At 35.8% G+C, this 21531-nt stretch overlaps 1 pseudogene; it reads right to left on the reverse strand.

Annotated features, from left to right (window-relative positions):
• Nucleotides 1-1471: 1471 nt before the first annotated feature.
• Nucleotides 1472-5234, reverse strand: LOC116467505 (methylcytosine dioxygenase TET1-like; annotated as a pseudogene).
• Nucleotides 5235-21531: the final 16297 nt, after the last annotated feature.

Raw genomic sequence — 21531 nt, forward strand, 5'->3', positions numbered from 1 at the left:
GGGCTCTGTCACAGGGGGAGACAGAGTGGGGGGAGAAGCCACTTCGCCAGGCTGTGCAATTCTAGAGCATTCTGCAGCAGCTGCATTGGCACCACTGAGTCTTCCAGAAGGCATCGTGCAGTGAGCAGTGGGGAATGCTACTTCTTTCTGAAAACCTGTAGGGGACTGTTGTATCCTTCTTCAATAGAGCTGGGTGGCTGAAGCAGTCTTCGGGGACCAGGAGAAGCCTGGAGATGCAATGGCCTCTTACACTGGATGATGAATGGATGGCCTCAGAGAATAGGTTTTAGTGTTCTGGCCTCACAAATCTTTTAAGATAAAATAGGGTTCCTTTACATTAGGTTGCACTGTCTCTGTTTTAATTGTGAAGACTGGCAGCAATGAAGTCTTACTGAGGTTTATTGTTGCTGAGTTATTCTTCCACTTGATTTGGGGAATGGGTTTTTTCTCCACTGCCCTTATCTTACATTCAAGAACCTCCGTCATCATCACAGCCCTCTTCTTCTCAGAACTTGGGAACAGGCTGAGTGAAACATGTTCTTTTTTCTTTTTTTCTTTGCGTCAAGGTGCCAGGACCTCAGTAGTCCCAGATTTGATCTTGGCTTCCATTCCCTCCCTTAAGCCAAACTCATCTGTGTCTGAAAGTGTATAAAGAATTAGCACATGGAGCTGCTTATCTTGAGGAATAACACTCAAAGAGCAGTTATCTTCTTGAATTAAAGTACAAACCACAGTGCTTCCATTATTCATATTGTGAATGTTTCTGTGGGGTTGGGCAGAGAAGTCCAGGCAAGCAATGATGCCAGAGAAGGAAAAACTATCCTTGCTGCCAAGCTAACATTCTCATGCAACATTTTCATGTTCCACCTGATTTTGGTAAGCTAATGGAGCATGTTGCTTATAAATTGGAACTAATTGTGTAGCCAAACTCTGTAAGTTATCTTCAAGGTTTTTTTCCGTGGCCTCGTGTTCCACACAAATTTGTTCCAGTTTTATATATTGTCTTTCTGGATTACGTCCTTTAGTAATTCTTTCATAGTAGGTATGTAAGAGAGAGCTTGAATCAATTCTAAATCTTCTGCAGCTTGGGCCTCTACCAAACTTACAGTCATTAAAGTACATACTCCATGAACAGCCAAAGGAGAATGAAGCGCCACACGTCTCTGGATCAATTCCTTAACATGTACAGGTACGATTTTAATGGAGGGTGCATCTTCGGTTGGTGGGATGCATATTTTATGACCTTAGATTCTCGGTGAGCTCTGTGTACAGCCAGTCAGCCACTGGGAAGTGATTGCCATCCCACACCATGATGAGCATCACTATCACAGCAGTTGGACAGTAGTGGCCTGTACGCTGCTAGACCAGAGAGCTTTTTCTGTATCACTGCTTCTTGTTAAAACCCACTTAATGATTGGACACCTATTAGAGCTTTTCCCTTCATTACCAGTGTGCACTACTGTTTCTATCCTTATTGTGTTTCCTTTTTTACCATACATATTCACCATGATTTCCCTGACAGCAGCAACACCTGGTCCTGCCTCAGGTGTATGTAATATGAGCCTTTGATTTTTTGTGTAACTCGATCAAGACAGTTGCAGGTGGGCAGTTCAGAATCTTCAGTTATATACATCAGGTTTTTTGTAGGGATAGTAAAGAAATTCATGGCATATTCACCAAAATATCTCTGTGCATGCTCTGCTGTGGAAAACTCTGATGTTTCAAAACTGGATGAACATACTTCCTCTTCACTTTTGGTAGAAACCGTTGTAATTCCACCTGAACATGCAATATTTACACTCCTAAGAGTTGGTGCTGACTTCAATAAGGATGTCTCATGAGAGATATAAGGTAATGTTGTCTGTCTCTGGTATGTGAGTTGCTCTTTAACAGCAAGCATGGGCTTCTTTTTCCATCAATCTCCTGATGAGGTGGATTTTGTCTTTTTCTGGGTCGTGTTCTTTTGCTTTGTTAATGATAAACTATGATTATTTTGGACCCTTGAAGGTGGTTTCTATTGTATTACACCCTTCTCCTGATTGTATTTTTGCTGTACATTACATGCAACAAGGCTTGTCAGTGTACTTTCAACGTTCTTGTCCTCTGGTTTTATATAATTGAAATTAATTATTGAAGCAAGTTATGTCAACTGTGTTGCAACATCTTCTTCAATTTGAGTATGAGCTGCATCTTGACCTGATAGGTCATCTATACCAATTTTTTTTGCTACTGTCCAATAACTGGTTACAATATCCCAACTTGTTATTTCATAGGGGCAACTGATGGAAATTCTTGCAACAACTGTCAAGAGTAATTCTACCTTGAGTAATACTTTTATTGGTATCACTCTTGGATTAATTTAATTCTGGCTTAAAAATAGATAACTAGCTGTTCTCTGCTCTGATTCTTCGTCATTCTCTGACTTTGATGGGGAGGAATTCTCTGATGGGGCTTCTGAGAGCTGAGTCAAGACCTCTATGGCTGCCACTTGTTCCAGTGTTAATCTCTTACCTTTCATTAAGGATAAGAGACTTGGTTGAGATCCATCTTTTGGTCCTTTACTTGGTATAACCTCAGGAGTTTGTGGTTTATCAACTTCATTGTGTGTACTACCATGACAGTTTATGTTGGAGTGTGAAGAATGTGGAATGGAATTGCAGTTAAAGCCAGACTGCTGGAAGACTAAAACATTACTTCTCCCTTTGAGATGATAACAACTTGCATTAGTGGCAACAGAGCTCATGGCATCATTATGGTTTGCAGGTGTCTTTTAGGAATTTATAAGATTGTTTTCAAATGTCTTGCCAAATTCTTCAATATTAAATTTTTTAAATGACACATTTGTTTCCATTGATAAATAGTGTACATGTTTAGTGCCGTTTCTTACAGTTTGTACAAACAATTTTGGAGGTTTGTCTCTTGTCAACTTCAGAGTTTTTAGATTTTTCAGCTTCTGGGATATTAGCACTGAAATCTCCTTTGACATGATCAGTTAAATGTAATTTCTTGTTTTACATCTTCTTCACCTCAATGGCTGTCATGCTTTCTTCAATTTTAGTTATAATTTCAAGGGGATGTGCATTCAATTCCAATCCTTGTTCTTCCCCATCTACTGTAGTCCATGGATTCTGACTTGGGGACATTTACTGATTTGTTGTCAAAATCTGCCTTTAAAACTTTGGGTTTCTTTTCCCTCTTGGGCCTCTTGATTTCCTTTATAACCTCCACAGGCGCAATGACAGATGATGTCTTTTTCAGCTCCTAACATTTCCTCTTCTTAAGATCTAATGGCTGTTCTTTTCTTGCAACTAGTGCATTCACCAAAGTTGGACTTCTGCTGGTAGGGTTTACAGACCTCATATTGCTTTCATTTCCTTTTTTTTTTTTTCAAAGTATGTAATAAAGTGGTTTAAGAAGGAGAAGAGGAGATACTGACCAGTCGAACTGGCATAGTCACCACTGTGGTGTTGACAACATGAACTGTGCTGGTTACGCTGACCTGGGAGCTCCCTCTTTCTGATTCGCTGGGACCTGCCTGGGAGAGTTGGGCAATACCCAGTGAAGCATGGAAGAGTCTTCTCTCAGGGTCTATTAGGAAACCCCGAGTGTTATCTGGCAGAAAGCTTATATGACTTGCTTTTCATTTTCTACATTGCTTATAGCCATTGCTGGAGGTAATAATTTTTTCTCTGGGGTTGATGATGATTGAGGAGTGTGTCCTGAGTCCAAAGGCAAAATCTATGGACCACAAACCCATATGAGACAGTGCTATAGGGCTCAGGCCATTTGGGAGGAGCATTATAGGATAGCACTTAGATTTGGAGGAACAGGAAGGAAGAGAGGCAAGTATGGGGCAATGCCCCCACTCATACCAAGGGTTTCTTGTTGGTCTAAGATAGCACCAAAGAGCTCTTCTTGGACTGGAATAGCACCAGGAACCTTTGTCGGACCTGGGGTCTTACCCAGGGCCTTACCATGAAGTTGCCACTGATGTGGGATAGCACTGAAGATCTGTCCTAGGACAGAGGTGGTATTAGCAACTTCCTGTTGATTTGTAGAAGCTTTGAGGGCCTCTTGATGATCTGGTTTAGCACCAAGGGTTGCTTGTTCTTAGCCTGCCAAAAGGAATTTTATTAGATGTGTAGAAGATGTAGACCTACCAAGAGCCAACCAGTTTCTAAGGTTCAATTCAGGTATAAGCTTATTAAAACTGGAGGTGGGATAGCAATCATATTCACTTTTAATGGGATCCATGTAAGAATCGGATAACTTAAGGGATTCTACTCATTAACTCAACTCTTCTAATTGAATTCTGGGGTTTCCTTAAGAGATAACTTTGGCACTTGTTCTTAGTGGCAAAGGAGCACACACAGTGCCCTTAGCAAATGGTCTTGGGGAACCACTAGTATCATTCAATATTTCTTCAGAGAATAGTCCTTTACCACAGCATGTCCTTTCCAAAGAAAGGATCTCAGCTGCAGGGCCACTGAGGGTAGGGATATTGATTTTGGAATCTAACCCTTTCGTACCAGGACTGAGTTGTCTCTTAGCTCTTACTTTTAATTAAAGAGGGATTTTGTACACCAGATAGAGACTCTATATCAAGAAGAATGTGGGTGTCTTGCATTGGGACTGAATCATTTTTTGAACTCTTTACTCCCAAGTCAGTGAGTATCATAATTACCATCATGTAGCTTTTCTAAACCCTTAGAAGGTGGAACTTTCTTGACATTGGCTATGACCAGTGGGGGTTGGGAGAGTTGCCTGCTGAGAAAGGTTCTTCTTACAGCCACTGTGAGCCCATTGCAGGTTAAGAACCCTGGGTTCTGAAAAGAAACCTCAGTCCTATCCAAATTCATGTGTGCCATTCCAGCTCTTGTCAGAAAGCTTCTGACTGGCATGGATGGTTTAGGTTCTGTTTTTTTTCTTAGCGTCTCTTTCTTGAATTAATTGCTTTAATTTTCCAGGGCTTAAAGCCTTGCCTGATGCCACATTTTTGTTGACTGTCTTGGATGTCTTCCGTAGTTTGCTGTTTCTCTTTTTGTTTGCATCTTTCTTCCTGACTAATCTGGAAGCCTTGTGTGGCAGGACCCAGACATAGCTACAGAGTAGAAAAAAAAATAAGAGGCACAGGAAACAGTCCCTTGTCCTTTAGAAAGTCTCACTTTTGAGGATAATCTGGATGCAGTGTTCTTGATCTCATTCACACAAGGTTTTGGTGCTTACCTGTGCATTATGAGGGGCATGGATGATCACCCAAAGAGGACATGCTAAGGGCATGGTTGTGGAGGAAGGTGTCACAGAGTTCCCATGCTCTGTCTGGGCACACTACCCTCCCAGCACCTCCAAGTGTTCAGCAACTCCAAAACTCATGAAATCTCCTCGTTCAAAAGTTTTCATAGAAAATGATCTCCAACATGCCCATCCTGACTCTGCTCCCACTGCCACCCTCTGCCTTTCCCAGAAGCTGGATCACTTTTTTGTTGTTTTTATATTGTTTAATATGTTGATAGATTTTAAAATGCTAAAATAACCTTGTAATTGAGGGATAAGTGAAAATTATTTGTGAAACACATTCCTTTTTATATAACACTAAATTTGTTGTGGTAATATTTTGATTAAATTTTTGTACCTATGTTCATGAGAAACATTGATCTTTGATTTTTATTTTGTATAATGTCTTGGCCAGATATTACGCTGGCCTCACAAACTATGTTGTGAAATGTTTCCACTTTACTATTGTTTAAAAGATTTTTGCTAAGATAGATCCTATTTCTTCCTTTAATATTTGGTAGAATTTATCAGTGAGTTTGGATATGAGCCTGAAGTTTTCTTTGCTGGAAATTTTAAATATGATTTATCTATGTAGTGGTTGTAAATGTTTTCAATTCTCTGTTTCTTCCTAGTTCACTTTTGGTAATTATAGACATAAAACATGTAGACTTTCTAACTTACTAGGATGATTTTAAAACTAATATCCTTATGATCTTTTTACTGATGCCACATTTTTGTCTATGAGTGTTGCAAGGATGCTCTTTTCGTATTGATACTGCATTTTAGTGCCTTCTCTCTTCCTTATGTGCTTGACATTGTCCAGGGTTCATACACTGTGTTAATTTCTTCATACAATCAACTATTGGCTTTGCTAAATTTTGCTATTTATTTTCTATTTCACATGTTTTCCACTTTTAAAAAAATAGTATTCTATATTTTGTACAATATTGACTTTTTCTAAATTCTAAATTTCTATAATGAATATGTAGATGATTAATTTGATGCCTTTTTTATTTTCTAAATTTGTCTTGAAAGTTGTGTTTTCAATCTAAACCACAGTGAGATTCTATCTCACACCAGTCAGAATGTCTATTATTAAAGAGTCAAAAAATAACAGATGTTAGTGAGATTGTGGAGAAAAAGGAACACTTTTGTGCTGTTGATAGGAATGTAAATTAGTTCAACCATTGTGGAAAGCAGTGTGGTGATTCCTCAAGGAGCTAAAATCAGATCTACCATTCAACCCAGCAATCTCATTTCTGGGTATATACCCAAAAGAATATAAATCATCCTATCAAAAAGACGCACACGTGTGTATGTTTGCTGCAGCACTGTTCACAATAGCAAAGACATGGAATCAACACAAATGCCCATCAATGACAGATTAAATACAGAAAATGTGGTGCATTTACACCATGGAATATTATGCAGCTATAAAAAAGAATGAGATCATGTCCTTTGCAGGAATTTGGATGGAGCTAGAAGCCATTAACCTTGGCAAACTGATGCAGGAACAGGAAACCAAACACTGCATGTTCTCACTTACAAGTGGGAGCTAAATGATGAGAATGCATAGTCACATAGAGGGGAACAACAGACACTGGGACCTACCTGAAAGTGGAGAGTAGAAGGAGGGAGAGGATCAGGAAAAATAACTTATAAGTACTAGGCTTAATAATCAGATGATAACATAATCTTTACAACAAACCTCCATGACACGAGTTTACCTATAGAACAAACCTGCACATGTACCCTTGAACTTACAAGCTAAAAGAAGAGAAAGTTATGCTTTCCTTCTAAGCACAGTTTAGCTGTATAATGCAAATTTAAATATTCAATATTTTCATTGTTATTTCAATTAGAAGTACATTTCTTAATTTCCAGACATTTGGATAATTTCTAATTATCTTCTTATATTTGACTCAAATTTAATTTCACATAAAAAATAATGTACCAGTTAACTTTTTGGAAATTTGGTGAGACCTATTTTAAAGTTCAACATTTGGTCAATTGCTATAAATGTTCCATGAATATTCGGGAAAAAAGTGTATCCTAATGTCTTAGGTAAGTGCTATTTATATTATTTCTGCATTTGTGAATTTTCATAATGAGATTCTTTGCCTTTTTCCTGAAAAACACTATTCAGAAATTTATTTTATATTTGGCAGGATGGTTAGGTGTAGCTCTGGGATAATAAATTCTTGGTAATTTTTGTTTGCTAAAAAATAACTTTACATCACTTTTTTGAAAGGTTATTTTCCTGTATGTAGACTTTAAAGCTGGCAGTTATTTTTTTTTTTTTTAATTTCAGCACTTTGAAAATACTATTCATTTGTCTTCTGGAATTCAGTGTTTGTTTGGACATATCATCTGCCTGTCTCATATTTTACCTTTTGAGAGTAATATGCCATTCCCATCCCACCCCCACCATCTTTGACTACTTTTAAGATGTCCTTTTGTATTTGGTTTGCCATTTTGCCTATGATGTGCCTAAGTGTGCTTTTTACTTTGTAGTTTTGCTGAAAGTTTGCCAAGATTCTGAAATTCTAACTTTGTGTATTTTTTCAATTTTTTTAAATCCTTAGTCCTTATTTTGTCCAATACATCTGTATATATTGTACTCCATTCTCTCTCTGTGTTCTTCTTTTGGGATTCTAATTACATTTTCTCACATTAGTCTCTATGTTTCTAACATTCTTTTCCATGTTCTTGATCCTTTTGAACTTTGGGCAATATTTTCTCCTGATCTATACTCCATTTCATTTTTTCTTTATACAGCTAGATCTAATCTGCTGTTAAACAAAGCCATTGAATTTTACCAGTTTTCATTTATGAAATTTTCTTTTTGTCTTTAAATTTTCTGGTTATCTCCTAAAATTATCAAACCTGACTTTTCTTTCTTGAACATATTACGTGTACTTATCAGTCTGCTTCCAGCAACTCTGTTCTATAAATTCACTATCCTGTTTTTGATTATGAAAATTTGTCTTCAATGTACCTGGTTATTTTTCATTTCTTGTCAGACACCACATACATATGTATACATGATACATATGTAATTTAAAACTTTGTATATTTAAACCTTCCTACCAAGAATATTTATAATTATGTCATCTAGAAGACTGGGGTTTTGGGCTTTAGCAATATCACTGACAATTTAGCAAGATTATTCAGAACTGAAATAATTTTTAGCTGGCTTTCAGATCTGTGAGAGTCATACTATTTCCTTCTTTTCTCATATACTGTACTTTTAAATGTTTCAACCTAAATTCAAGGTATTGATGAGTTAATCTCCCCCATCCAAACTTTTAGTGGGGCATGAAATCCACTTTCATTCACCCAGATTGGAAGTTGGCAAACCACATTTCTTTCTATCTAGAGCAAAAGGCAAATCTGGCATGCTGTTGTTCCTATAAAGTTATATTAGTGCACAGGCACTAATGTATTCACTATATTAGATTAATATCAATAGTTTTGTAAATATGACTTTTATAAGTATGCTGTATGCTTAAATTTTGTAAGCCTGACCTTGTATGTTCTTTTTAAAGTGACTTTAGTAATATTTTGCATAATTAACTTGAGAATTAAATGAGATGACATACACAACATGCCTACCAGAATACAAATCTCCATTCTCTTTTATTTTGTTCAAAATAAGATGCAGGACAATGGGCCACTGCCCAGCTGCAAATTAGAATTACTGGGAGATAATACTTCCTGCAGTAATTCTAAATGCCTAAAACAGACCCACAGCAATTAATTCCGAATCTTCCAGTGTTAAGCTAGCGTATCCTCAAATGAATCCTCTGTTCATTCATCATTAAAGACTGCTGAAAAAGTAAAGGAAATTCAAGTTAGATCTGGACTCGGATTTTACCACCAGCGTTTGTGCGTGATCTTAATCCAATTTTAATTTATCACTCATTTTTCCAATTTAGAAAGCAAATATAACATAATATGCAAAATTGCTAAGACATTAACAAATGAAATGTCAGCTTTCAGACACATAATAGTTTCTCAATAAATGGAAGTTTTTAAAAAATTCCTTTCTTTCCTAACTTAAATTTAGATTTCCATTGCTCTATAATTCTATCTTGATCATCCTCTTGAGCTCCAGATTTCCCTCGAGTTTTGCAAGGCTTGCCTATCATTGTTCTTCTCTTCAGTTAATTGCTCTGGAGGCTTTTCTTAATCAGCAAAGCTAAAGTAGCCATTCGTATACAACGATTATCCTTTTACTTAGTCTTTATTTATATTTGTCGTATCACTTAACCTTCTATGAAATTATCTTTTGTTTGTGAATGTTCTTATTTCTATTTCTCACTATGCAATATAAGTCTTATCATATAGCTTTTCATTTAAACCTAGTGTCTAGAACAGATTATGGCATAGAATGCATTCAATATATATGTAGGTTGAATGCATTAAATTCTGATTTAAAACTACAACTAAAGAGCATAAAACGATAGAAAGAATGTGAAGTTTCCTAATTCTGTATAAAATTCTTTAACAGCCCAATTATGTCTTCATGCCAATCTGAAAACTTGTCTTATGTTTTTTATAAAAAGGTCTTCTCTTTGAGATGAGAACCCATTTATTAGGCATTTTGATTCATTTAGGACCTAAAAATAAATAAATTTAGGACCTAAAATAAATAAATTAATAAGCAACTTTACCCTATTAACTACAAAAAAAAGTCTGACAATAGCAAAACAGTTAAGAAATATCTTGAAACTGTTAGAGCTCTGTTTGTGCAGGGATAAATCTAGAAAAGCAATCAACTGTAGTAGATATGAGCTTATGCTTTGGAGTTAAAGACAATTCCAGCTGGGCCTCTGCAACAGAGGCACTTTATGCCCAACTCACATCCCTGGGAACTAGCTGTCTGCTTCGGTTTGCATCCAGCTGTCAGGGTCTGCATGTGTATACCTGATGGCTGTTTTTGCCCACTCTTCTTCATGTATGAAAGGTAATACTCCCCACATGTGATTGGCCCAGGAATTAAAATTCACAAAAGATTACCTCAACTATTGACTTGGTCATTGCTCTAAAATTAATTCAACATCCTTGTCTCCCAGCTGTGATAATTCCTAGGTGTGGCATTCACAATTCTCAGATTTTCCCCATGATATTAAACTTCAGTGGCCCACAGAGTTAGACGTCTTATAGTGAATGCTTTACTAACTGAATTTGCTTTTCTCTGTCACTTTCTTACTCTACTACTAAGATTACCTGCATTTCTTAAGTAAATTGCTTGTGCTGAAAGTTTAATTTTAGGCCTTTCCACTTACCAACTGTAATTTTGAATAAAGAAATTATCTCATATTGCCCTTGTTTGCTCATCTGTAATATGTAGGTACAAATTCACTCATATTACCCTTTTGCTGTAAGGTTTAAATGAGTTAAGATGTATAAAACACTTAGGAGAGAGCCTGGCATATATTAAGTATTCAATAAATGTTATTAGTCTTTTTATTGTCTGACTTGACTTTGACTAGTGCCAAGTGCTTTGTACAGGTTCTCTATGAAACTTTTACAACCACCTTATACTGATACTTAAAGAGGTAAAGTAATTCGCCTGGAGTTACAGAGAGAACTTGAAAATGAGAGCTGAGCCCATGTGACCTCAGAGCGAGTACAAATTCTTAAACAATTCCATTGTTATTTTAAATTTTATCTTTAAGTTTTGTAAAGTATTTGGTTGACAATAGAGATCTGATGAGTAGACATGTAAAGAAAGTACATATCTCATTAAGTTTATAAAAATTAGTGTTTGAACTTTAGTATGCATAAAATTCACTTGGGTGGACTTTCAAAATCAAATTTGTAGTCCCTTTGATTTTATTGATTTATTTTTAGAGACAGTGTCATGTTCTGTTGTTGTAGTATAGAGTGCAATCCTACCTCACTGCAATCTCAAATTCCCATGCTCAAGCGATCGTCCTGTGTCAGCCTCCTGAGTAGCTAGGACTACAAGTGCACACCACCACTCCTGACTAATTTTGTTTTATTTTATGGTAGAGATGGTATCTCACTATACTGCCCAGCCTGGTGTTGAGCTCCTGACCTCGAGTGATCCTCCCACCTCGGACTCTCAAAGCCTGAGGATTACAGATGTGAGCCACTGGGCCCTGCCCCTTTGATTTTAAAACCAAATTTTACACTTACAGCTCAGCTCCGATTCAACTGGTATGAGATGATATTCCCATTTTTACAAGCACTTTGATTCTTAATCTAGTGCTACACAAAACACATTAGGGAATGCACTGATAATAAAAACATAGATATTTTCAGATCCTGATCCTGGGTCTAAAAAACCATTAAAAATTTGGCTCTTGGAACAGATTTTGTATAATGAGTCCACATTAGAATGAGACATTAGGACAGTTTTTAAGTTTTTTTTTTTTCTTTTTTTTTTTAATACACTGGGATCAATTGGATCTTTTGCAAAAGAAAGGTTGGTTTACTCACATTGGATCACTGTCCTATAGTTTTCTTCCCCCCAAAAATTACAAAATAAAATCACTTTTTAAGGTTTTTTTTACCGTTACCACATAGAATCAATGGGAGGTCCAGTCACTGCACTTCAAGAATAGGAAGAAATAGTATTGACAGTATGAGATGTTTGGACTTTCTGTATTCTGTTCTGTGTACAATTCCAAAATCAAAGTGTAGTCATAATTTTTAGACTTCTTGGAAATGCATACTTGTTGCCTCTGTTCCAGAGTTTTCTAGCAAAAGAATGTTTATTAGAAGATATTTTAACTCTCAGATTCTTTGATCGTCCTTCTTAGCTGGGAAGTATCTCTGGATTTTCTGGTAGAGTCACCCACTTGCTTCCTTTCACTGGTAAATAAATGAGATGCTACAAGAACTTCTGTTTCCTTTCTATATCCATAGGGAATTTGTTTCTCTTAAATGAAAACAGCAAATGGCTACATGATTTGAATTGTAACTTTGTACCAAGCCATCATTTCAAAATCCTCAAGACTAAAAAATGTATAATGCAAGAAAACATGAAAAGCAATGGATGTAGTGAGGCTATTTTGTGTTTTTCCACCAAATCAACAAATAAATTTTAAGCCCATTCCTTTTCTTTTTTTTCCACTTTCTCTTGCAGTTGGCAGCTAGAGTGTTTAAGTCAAACAATAACTGGATTATGAATGTCTGCCAATTGCTTTCATTTTTTGCTAACAAACACAATTTTTAGATTCCTGGCTGAGTCAATAAGTTCCTACACTGAATGGAAAAATTAACCCATGCAGATTAAACTGAAAAACAACAACAACACAGTTTGGTAGCCCTAGGAGATTTCTGAATTATTTTGTGAGTGAGACTTTCATTTAATATAAGGGAGTGAGACTTATCATTGAAAAATACTGAACATTAGAAATGTGTGTCTTCGTCCTTTTCGGCTGCTATATCAAAATACTATGCACTGGGTGGCTTATAAACACAGAGATTTATTTCTCACAGTTCAGGAGGTTGGAAAGTCTAAGATCAATGTACTGGCAAATTCAGTGTCTAGTGAGAACCCACTCTGATTTATAAGTGCTACCGTCTAGCTGTGCCCTTATATAGTGAAAGGGACTAACTTGCTCTCTTTTATAAAGGCACTAATCCCTTTGTGAGGACTCTGCTTTTGTGAACCAATCATCTGCCAAAGGCTCCACCCCCCAATGCCATCACCTGTGGAGTTACAGTTTAACATATGAATTTGTGGGGTACAGACATTTACATCATAGCACTATGTAGTCAATATACATTGCATTTATTATTTATTAATTTATTAATAATCATGTATTAGTTTTTGCATATTTTCCTGTTTGCATTTGCTTATAATCTGTATTTTGACAAAAAATTATTTGCCGAACAGAGTACAGTAACCTGACATTTTTCCCCTTCTTGCTTGTGTGCACAGTAAATTTACTAAAAAAAAATAAGTTAATGAATAATATTTAGGCCATCTGATACTTTCTGAATCACATTAAACTCAAGTTTTACTCTAATGCTGGCATAAGGAACAAGGAATTGTGAGATAATTTTATAATTAGGTTCATTTTGCGTTGTCAGTAACTAAACTTTTAATACAGTACAATAAAGAATTATCTTAAGCAGAATTGTTTTGTATAGAAAAAAATGTCATAGACAATCTTTACTATTATTTTTATGGCCAACACAGATTTTATGTGCACTTATAATTCAATTCCATTAATTAAACTCTCTGTATAAAAATGATAAGAACATCTTATAGACAAAAGAGCACTGACCCACTTTTTGGAACAATAGTTTCTCAAATGTCCCAGTAGATTTCATGAAGTTTACTCAGAACTGGATAATGATAAAAATGCAGGATGAAAAGAGCTTAAAGGTAGTACTATTGGGATTTGAGATAAAAGAACTAATTTAAACTGACAACGTAGTGAGCATTTTACCATGGGCATGATGATGACAACTAGATCTGATTTTTTTGTTTGTTGCAATTCCAAATTGCTATTCATTAATATTGGGTTGAATAGAGAGACGGAATGAGAGTAAATGCTATAAGAAAGATAAATATCAAATATTTACAGTGTTTACAATGGGAAAGGCATTGTCCTTAATACTAGGAGGAATAGAAAGATAAATGATCTTGGATAGCTAATTCAAAGAGCTCTTTCCAATCAAAGTTTCTTATTATAACCTGAAACTGTGCCATTAGGAATATAAGGAGGGATAGGTGCACACATATTTTTACTGGTATCCTATAACTGGGGTATTAACTATGTGCTCCTTAATAAGTAATTGTCTTCACTTAGTCTGAAAGCAAGGTCCAAATCTTTCTAAATAGCAATATACACAGTTACACCAATTGACACGTGTTGACACGGAAATAAATATTCTTAATCATCTCTAGAAGAAAGAACACCAGATTTTCTCATGTTTTCTAGCCATATATAACTTGAAGAAATATAGGCAAGAGACTCTTATGTTATATATATATATATAGATAGATAGATAGATAGATAGACTGGAACCTTGAACAATTTTTGCGTATTTAGCTACAGTGCCACAAATTCCTCCAGCAATTTAATGATAAGCAAAGCAATGAAATACACAGGTTTTGATGTGTCAGACTCTTGGTACTGCTAACATGTGGATAAAAGTGACATCATTTTCACCTTAGAGGAAAATATGTAGGTTTTTGTTAGAGAGAAAAAAAAGATCTCCTTTTGCATTTTTTAAAAGGAACATTTTCTTCTCTTTTTTCTTTTTCTTCTTACTACTCCTCACCCCTCTCTTCTTCCTTATTCACATATTTATCAGAATTTTCTTTAGTACCACAATTTACATGAAATACACCTAGTAGTTCATCTACAATGCTCTTCTACTATTTTGAATCCTGTTCTAAATTTGGAGATAATAAGAGTTGTAGGATAGTAACTTGATCCTTTGTATAAGAATTGAGTTTTACAGACAAAAAAACACTTAAAGGTAAACGAAAAATTACCATTATGATATTTGGTGCAATGAAAACATCCTTTCTCTGATCCAAATATAGATAAACATAAAGGGTATGTGTTAGGAATTTACAGACATTAATAATGATAATACTAAGGAAAAACAATCACGATGGACTTCATAAAGAGGAAATCAATAACCTTAAGTTGAGAGTCTACAGAGGGCTGAATAGAAGGTAAGAACCTATGGAAAGTAAGAACCAATGCTTTAATGCCTGCTTTGGATTGAGGGCTCAACATATCCTGTAAATAAAACCAGGATCTGTACATTAAGCTGGGTGGGTATTGGTTTCGGAAACTGTGGATTAGGACCAAGTAGCTACTCCCACTGTTCCTGTTCCAAGCTTACATCTGGAAAGATTTTAGATTTTACTCATTAGTGAAAGAAGTAGAAATGGGGGTAGACACAGAACATTTGCCTGATAAGAAACTGCGTTTTTCACCTTATAAGCAGTATTACATCTGTGTGCAGCTGGAGAGACCCAAAAGAGTGAAGTCATAGATATGAAACGGAGAGCTTATGCAACCCATAGAGCTGGTCTGTTCGGGAAATCAAAATGAGTTCACAAAATATTTTCAGATGCAAGAAGAAGCCCAGTGCCATGCTTGAGTTAAGGTTGATATGATTAGCAACAGGTTCAACAAATGAACAAATTTATGCTTGATTAAATTAGATTAGTTGTGCATCCTGAAAAAATTATGTAAAAGTATCTTTTAAATATCCATAGTTTAAGCAGGACAGGAAGGTAATATAGATGAAATAAGTACAGACATATAGAAAACATGACCACTTTAAAAAATAAAACTAGTCATTCGAAAAAATTATAGGAACTCTTAAAACTGCCCACAGTTGAAGTTAGAACTTGCAAAGTAGACAATATAATTGAAGAAATGTTTCAAAATGAATCGTGTAAGGTAAAGAGATCAAAAGAATGAACTAGTTGCAAGATGTAAGAGATCAGGAGCTTACAAAGCAAAGCAGCATCAGGGAGATCACAAAACAGTGAACAGTGACTCACTGAGCAGGTGAAGTGTCAGAAAACAATTTGGATTTAGAGAAAGATATAAATCCTCATATCTGAAAACTGAATGTATACTGAGAAAGATGCATTTTTAAGCTTGTACACACTGAGTCCAGGAAAAAGAGAGGGCAAAGAGGAAAGACATTAGAGTGAAGAGTGAGACCAGCCACAACAGAATGGCAATGAGATTAACTTAGTTTTCTTATCTGAGCAAAATACATGGAAGTAATGTCTTTAATATGCTAAGCCAAAAAAGTCAAACCAATAATTCTATGATAAGTTATATTTTTCGTCATAAGTGAGACTGAAATAAAAACATTTTAGTCTTAAATTGAAAAAACTTTTACTGCTCATAGATCCACTATTATTAAAGTACATAAACCAATATAAACAATAGATGGACTAAGATTGGGAAAGAAAGACAGCTGCAAAAATCAAGAATAGGCACAGAAATTATTCCAACAGTTATATGATCTAGGTAATATTATGAGATTATAACAAAATATTTAAAAATATGTTAACAAAATACTAAAGCTCAAAACAGAAGTTGAGGAATTGTGATTCAGCAGGAAGTTAAAGTTGTTAGAAAATCTAAAGATAATACATATATTAATAATAAAATGACAATCATTAAAAAAGTAAAATTAGAATAGATACTTTTCCAAAAGTTTGTGAAATAATAGAAATAAAAACACCAGATAAATCTATCAAAATCTGAAAAGAAGAACAAAAGTAAAGAAAATATAAAACCAAAAAGATAAAAATAAATCTATATTCCTCAGTTATCAAATTAATAGAAATAAACTACTGTACACTGCAATTTAAAATCAGAGATTCTCAGGTTGAGTTTTTTTTTTTTAATTCAGGTAGATGTTCTTTATAATTAATTACTGAGTTAGCCAATATAATAAATTGGTTAAAAGTGAAAGTTGGCACCGAAAACTAGCTGTTGGAATATTGTTAGACTGGTGAGCTATATGAGAAGACAGGAATTGTCAAACTTTGCCTTGGGTCTCCTACATAACTTTCAGGGGCCTACTTTCTGGTCCTGTGTTTATTCCATATTTTGAAGTCAATGATTGTCAGGTTGTTGTTCATACGGCTACTTTCTCGCCTCTGTTTGGTAGAAAAAAACAAGACACTGCAAATTACTGTTCACTATGATGGCCTCTCTTTTAGTTAGGAGATGTCTGTGTTAAATCTGTAGTTTCTTTTTAGAATTACTTTACTCGTATAAAAATTATAAATTTGTGCCATTTTTTATTTTATTTTATTATTATTTTTGAAATGGAGTCTCACTTTGCCAGGCTGGAGTGCAGTGGCACAATCTCAGCTCACTGCAACATCCGCCTCCCTAGTTCAAGCAGTTCTCCTGCATCAGCCTCCCCAGTTTCTGGGATTACAGGCCCATGCCACCACACACAGCTAATTTTTGTTATTTTTAGTAGAGATGGGGTTTCACCATGTTGGCCAGGCTGGTCTCGAACTCCTGGCCTCAGGTGATCTGCTTACTTTAGCTTCCCAAAGTGCTGGGATTACAGGCATGAGCCATAGCGTCTGGCCCAATTTTTACAAATGATTAAATTTTTATTTTAAGTGAGAATGGTCATTTTAGGAAACTATTTTACATGTCAAAAGCCAACAATTAGTGTATTTTAGAGAAACTCAAGAAAAAAAAAAGACGACTATATGTTAAGTAGTCAGCTTCTTTAATCTGTATGTTGATATTCAGAAATTCAATTCTAAATCCAAGATATCATTCAAACACTGTGTCTTCTGAAACTTGCCCCTTGCATCTTTCTTGCTTTCTAATGAGATATGTGTGCATAACACGTCTATACTTTTTTATGTCCTTCTAGTGTTTCTCCTGCCTCAGCCTCCCAAGTAGCTGGGACTACAGGTGCCCACCATGATGTAAATTCACTACACTTTATTATTTCTGTTTTCTCAGGAAAGAACCATGACATTATAAAATTGCTAGATCACAAGGTGAACGGTAGATCTACAGAATTTGAATATAAATTTCAGATCTAGAATCAAGCTAAGAACTGTAATTTAAAAAGGCAGACTTTTTCTATAAAATATAGAATTTTGTCAGATGTTCAGTTCCTAGATTATTAGATATGTCAACTTATTTACCTATTTCCACCTCTGATGAAGAAAAGTGATTAAAATCAGCAAGATAGGAAATAAAAGATTTAAGTAACCCAGCTTTGCAAAATTTTGAAAACTGGCTTTATAGGGTCTGCAAAATAGAATATAGACTCCATAAGAGCATTTTAGACACCTTATAAATGTAGAAAATTCATGCATAATCTGTGTCTGTAATAAATCTTTGGAATAGCCACGCTCTAAAGGGATGTTTTGAACATTTCCAAATGGATACGTTTTTCACTGCATAGACAGACAGACAGATAGATAGATAGATTAGATAGATAGATAGATAGATATGAATGATAATATTATGTTTATTTTCTCATGATGATGTCCTTAAAGAAAAAGGGTGCCATGCCGCAGTTAAAATAAAACACTTAAACCGTGGATGCATAGATAGATTTTAAATCATGTCAAGTGAAAAAATAATATTGCAGAATGATATGAAGACAATGAAGCCATTTATGTAATTTTAAAACACAAATAATAATATATTATACATAGTTGCACACGTAGTGTGGAAAAGAAGAAAAATATAGACAAGAACAATATACTCAAGATAAAAATTGCTTTGGAGATAGAATAAAGGCATAGGTTTGTGCTGGTTGTCAAAAGAGATGTGGATTTTATGAATAATGTTATATTTATTTTGTTTAGAAACATTGAGGAGGCTGGGCACTGTGGCTCACACCTGTAATTCCAGCACTTTGGGAGCCTGAGGTGGGTAGTTCACCTGAGGTCAGGAGTTCGAGACCAGCCTAGCCAACATGGCGAAACCCTGTCTCTACTAAAAATGCAAAAATTAGCCACACATTGTGATGGGCGCCTGTAGTCCCAGCTACTTGGGAGGCTGAGGCAGGAGAAACACTAGAACCCAGGAGGCAGAGGTTGCAATGAGCCAAGATCACGCCACTGCACTCCAGCCTGGGCGACAGAGCAAGACTCTGTCTCAAAAAAGTATATATATATCCTTCGCCCACTTTTTGATGGGGTTGTTTTTTTCTTGTAAATTTGTTTGAGTTCATTGTAGATTCTGGATATTAGCCCTTTGTCAGATGATTAGGTTGCAAAAATTTTCTCCCATTCTGTAGGTTGCCTGTTCACTCTGATGGTAGTTTCTTTTGCTGTGCAAAAGCTCTTTAGTTTAATTAGATCCCATTTGTCAATTTTGGCTTTTGTTGCCATTGCTTTGGTGTTTTAGACATGAAGTCCTTGCCCATGCCTATATCCTGAATGGTATTGCCTAGGTTTTCTTGTAGGATTTTAATGGTTTTAGGTCTAACATGTAAGTCTTTAATCCATCTTGAATTAATTTTTGTATAAGGTATAAGGAAGGGATCCAGTTTCAGCTTTCTACATATGGCTACCCAGTTTTCCCAGCACCATTTATTAAATAGGGAATCCTTTCCCCATTTCTTGTTTTTGTCAGGTTTGTCCAAGATCAGATAGTTGTAGATATGTGGCATTATTTCTGAGGGCTCTGTTCTGTTCCATTGATCTGTGTCTCTGTTGTGGTACAAGTACCATGCTGTTTTGGTTACTGTAGCCTTGTAGTATAGTTTGAAGTCAGGTAGCGTGATGCCTCCAGCTTTGTTCTTTTGGCTTAGGATTGACTTGGCGATGCAGGCTCTTTTTTGGTTCCATATGAACTTTAAAGTAGTTTTTTCCAATTCTGTGAAGAAAGTCATTGGTAGCTTGATGGGGATGGCATTGAATCTATAAATTACCTTGGGCAGTATGGCCATTTTCACGATATTGATTCTTCCAACCCATGAGCATGGAATGTTCTTCCATTTGTTTGTATCCTCTTTTATTTCATTGAGCAGTGGTTTGTAGTTCTCCTTGAAGAGGTCCTTCACATCCCTTGTAAGTTGGATTCCTGGGTATTTTATTCTCTTTGAAGCAATTGTGAATGGGAGTTCACTCATGATTTGGCTCTCTGTTTGTCTGTGATTGGTGTACAAGAATGCTTGTGATTTTTGTACATTGATTTTGTATCCTGAGACTTTGCTGAAGTTGCTAATCAGCTTAAGGAGATTTTGGGCTGGGATAATGGGGTTTTCTAGATATACAATCATGTCATCTGCAAACAGGGACAATTTGACTTCCTCTTATCCTAATTGAATACCCTTTATTTCCTTCTCCTGCCTGATTGCCCTGGCCAGAACTTCCAGCACTATGTTGAATAGGAGTGGTGAGAGAGGGCATCCCTGTCTTGTGCCAGTTTTCAAAGGGAATGCTTCCAGTTTTTGCCCATTCAGTATGATATTGGCTGTGGGTTTGTCATAGATAGCTCTTATTATTTTGAGATACGTCCCATCAATACCTAATTTATTGAGAGTTTTTAGCATGAAGTGTTGTTGAATTTTGTCAAAGGCCTTTTCTGCATCCATTGGGATAATCATGTTGTTTTTGTCTTTGGTTCTGTTTATATGCTGGATTACGTTTATTGATTTGCGTATGTTGAACCAGCCTTGCATCCCAGGGATGAAGCCCACTTGATCATGGTGGATAAGCTTTTTGATATGCTGCTGGATTCGGTTTGCCAGTATTTTATTGAGGATTTTTGCATCAATGTTCATCAAGGATATTGTTCTGAAATTCTCTTTTTTGGTTGTGTCTCTGCCAGGCTTTGGTATCAGGATGATGCTGGCCTCATAAAATGTGTTAGGGAGGATTCCCTCTTTTTCTATGGATTGGAATAGTTTCAGAAGGAATGGTACCAGTTCTTCCTGGTACCTCTGGTAGAATTTGGCTGTGAATCCATCAGGTCCTGGACTCTTTTTGGTCGGTAAGCTATTGATTATTGCCACAATTTCAGAGCCTGTTATTGGTCTATTCAGAGATTCAACTTCTTCCTGGTTTAGTCTTGGGAGGGTGTATTTGTCAAGGAATTTATCCATTTCTTCTAGATTTTCTAGTTTATTTGCATAGAGGTGTTTGTAGTATTCTCTGATGGTAGATTGTATTTCTGTGGGATCGGTGGTGATATCCCCTTTTTCATTTTTTGTTGCATCTATTTGATTCTTCTCTCTTTTCTTCTTTATTAGTCTTGCTAGCGGTCTATCAATTTTGTTGATCTTTCAAAAAACCAGCTCCTGGATTCATTAATTTTTTGAAGGGATTTTGTGTCTCTATTTTTTTTTAATTGTGATGTTAGGGTGTCAATTTTGGATTTTTCTGCTTTCTCTTGTGATTATCTATAAATTCCTCTACACACTGTTTGAAATGTTGTGTCTTTGTTCTCGTTGGTTTCAAAGAACATCTTTATTTCTGCCTTCATTTCATTATGTACCCAGTAGTCATTCAGGAGCAGATTGTTCAGTTTCCATGTAGTTGAGCGGTTTTGAGTGAGTTTCTTAATCCTGAGTTCTAGTTTGATTGCACTGTGGTCTGAGAGACAGTTTGTCATAATTTCTGTTCTTTTACATTTGCTGAGGAGACCTTTACTTCCAACTATGTGGTCAATTTTGGAATAGGTGTGGTGTGATGCTGAAAAAAATGTATATTCTGTTGATTTGGGGTGGAGAGTTCTGTAGATGTCTATTAGGTCCACTTTGTGCAGAGCTGAGTTCAATTCC

The sequence above is a fragment of the Hylobates moloch genome, unplaced genomic scaffold (genome assembly GCF_009828535.3).
Source record: "Hylobates moloch isolate HMO894 unplaced genomic scaffold, HMol_V3 SCAFFOLD_4, whole genome shotgun sequence".
Lineage (NCBI taxonomy): Eukaryota > Metazoa > Chordata > Mammalia > Primates > Hylobatidae > Hylobates > Hylobates moloch.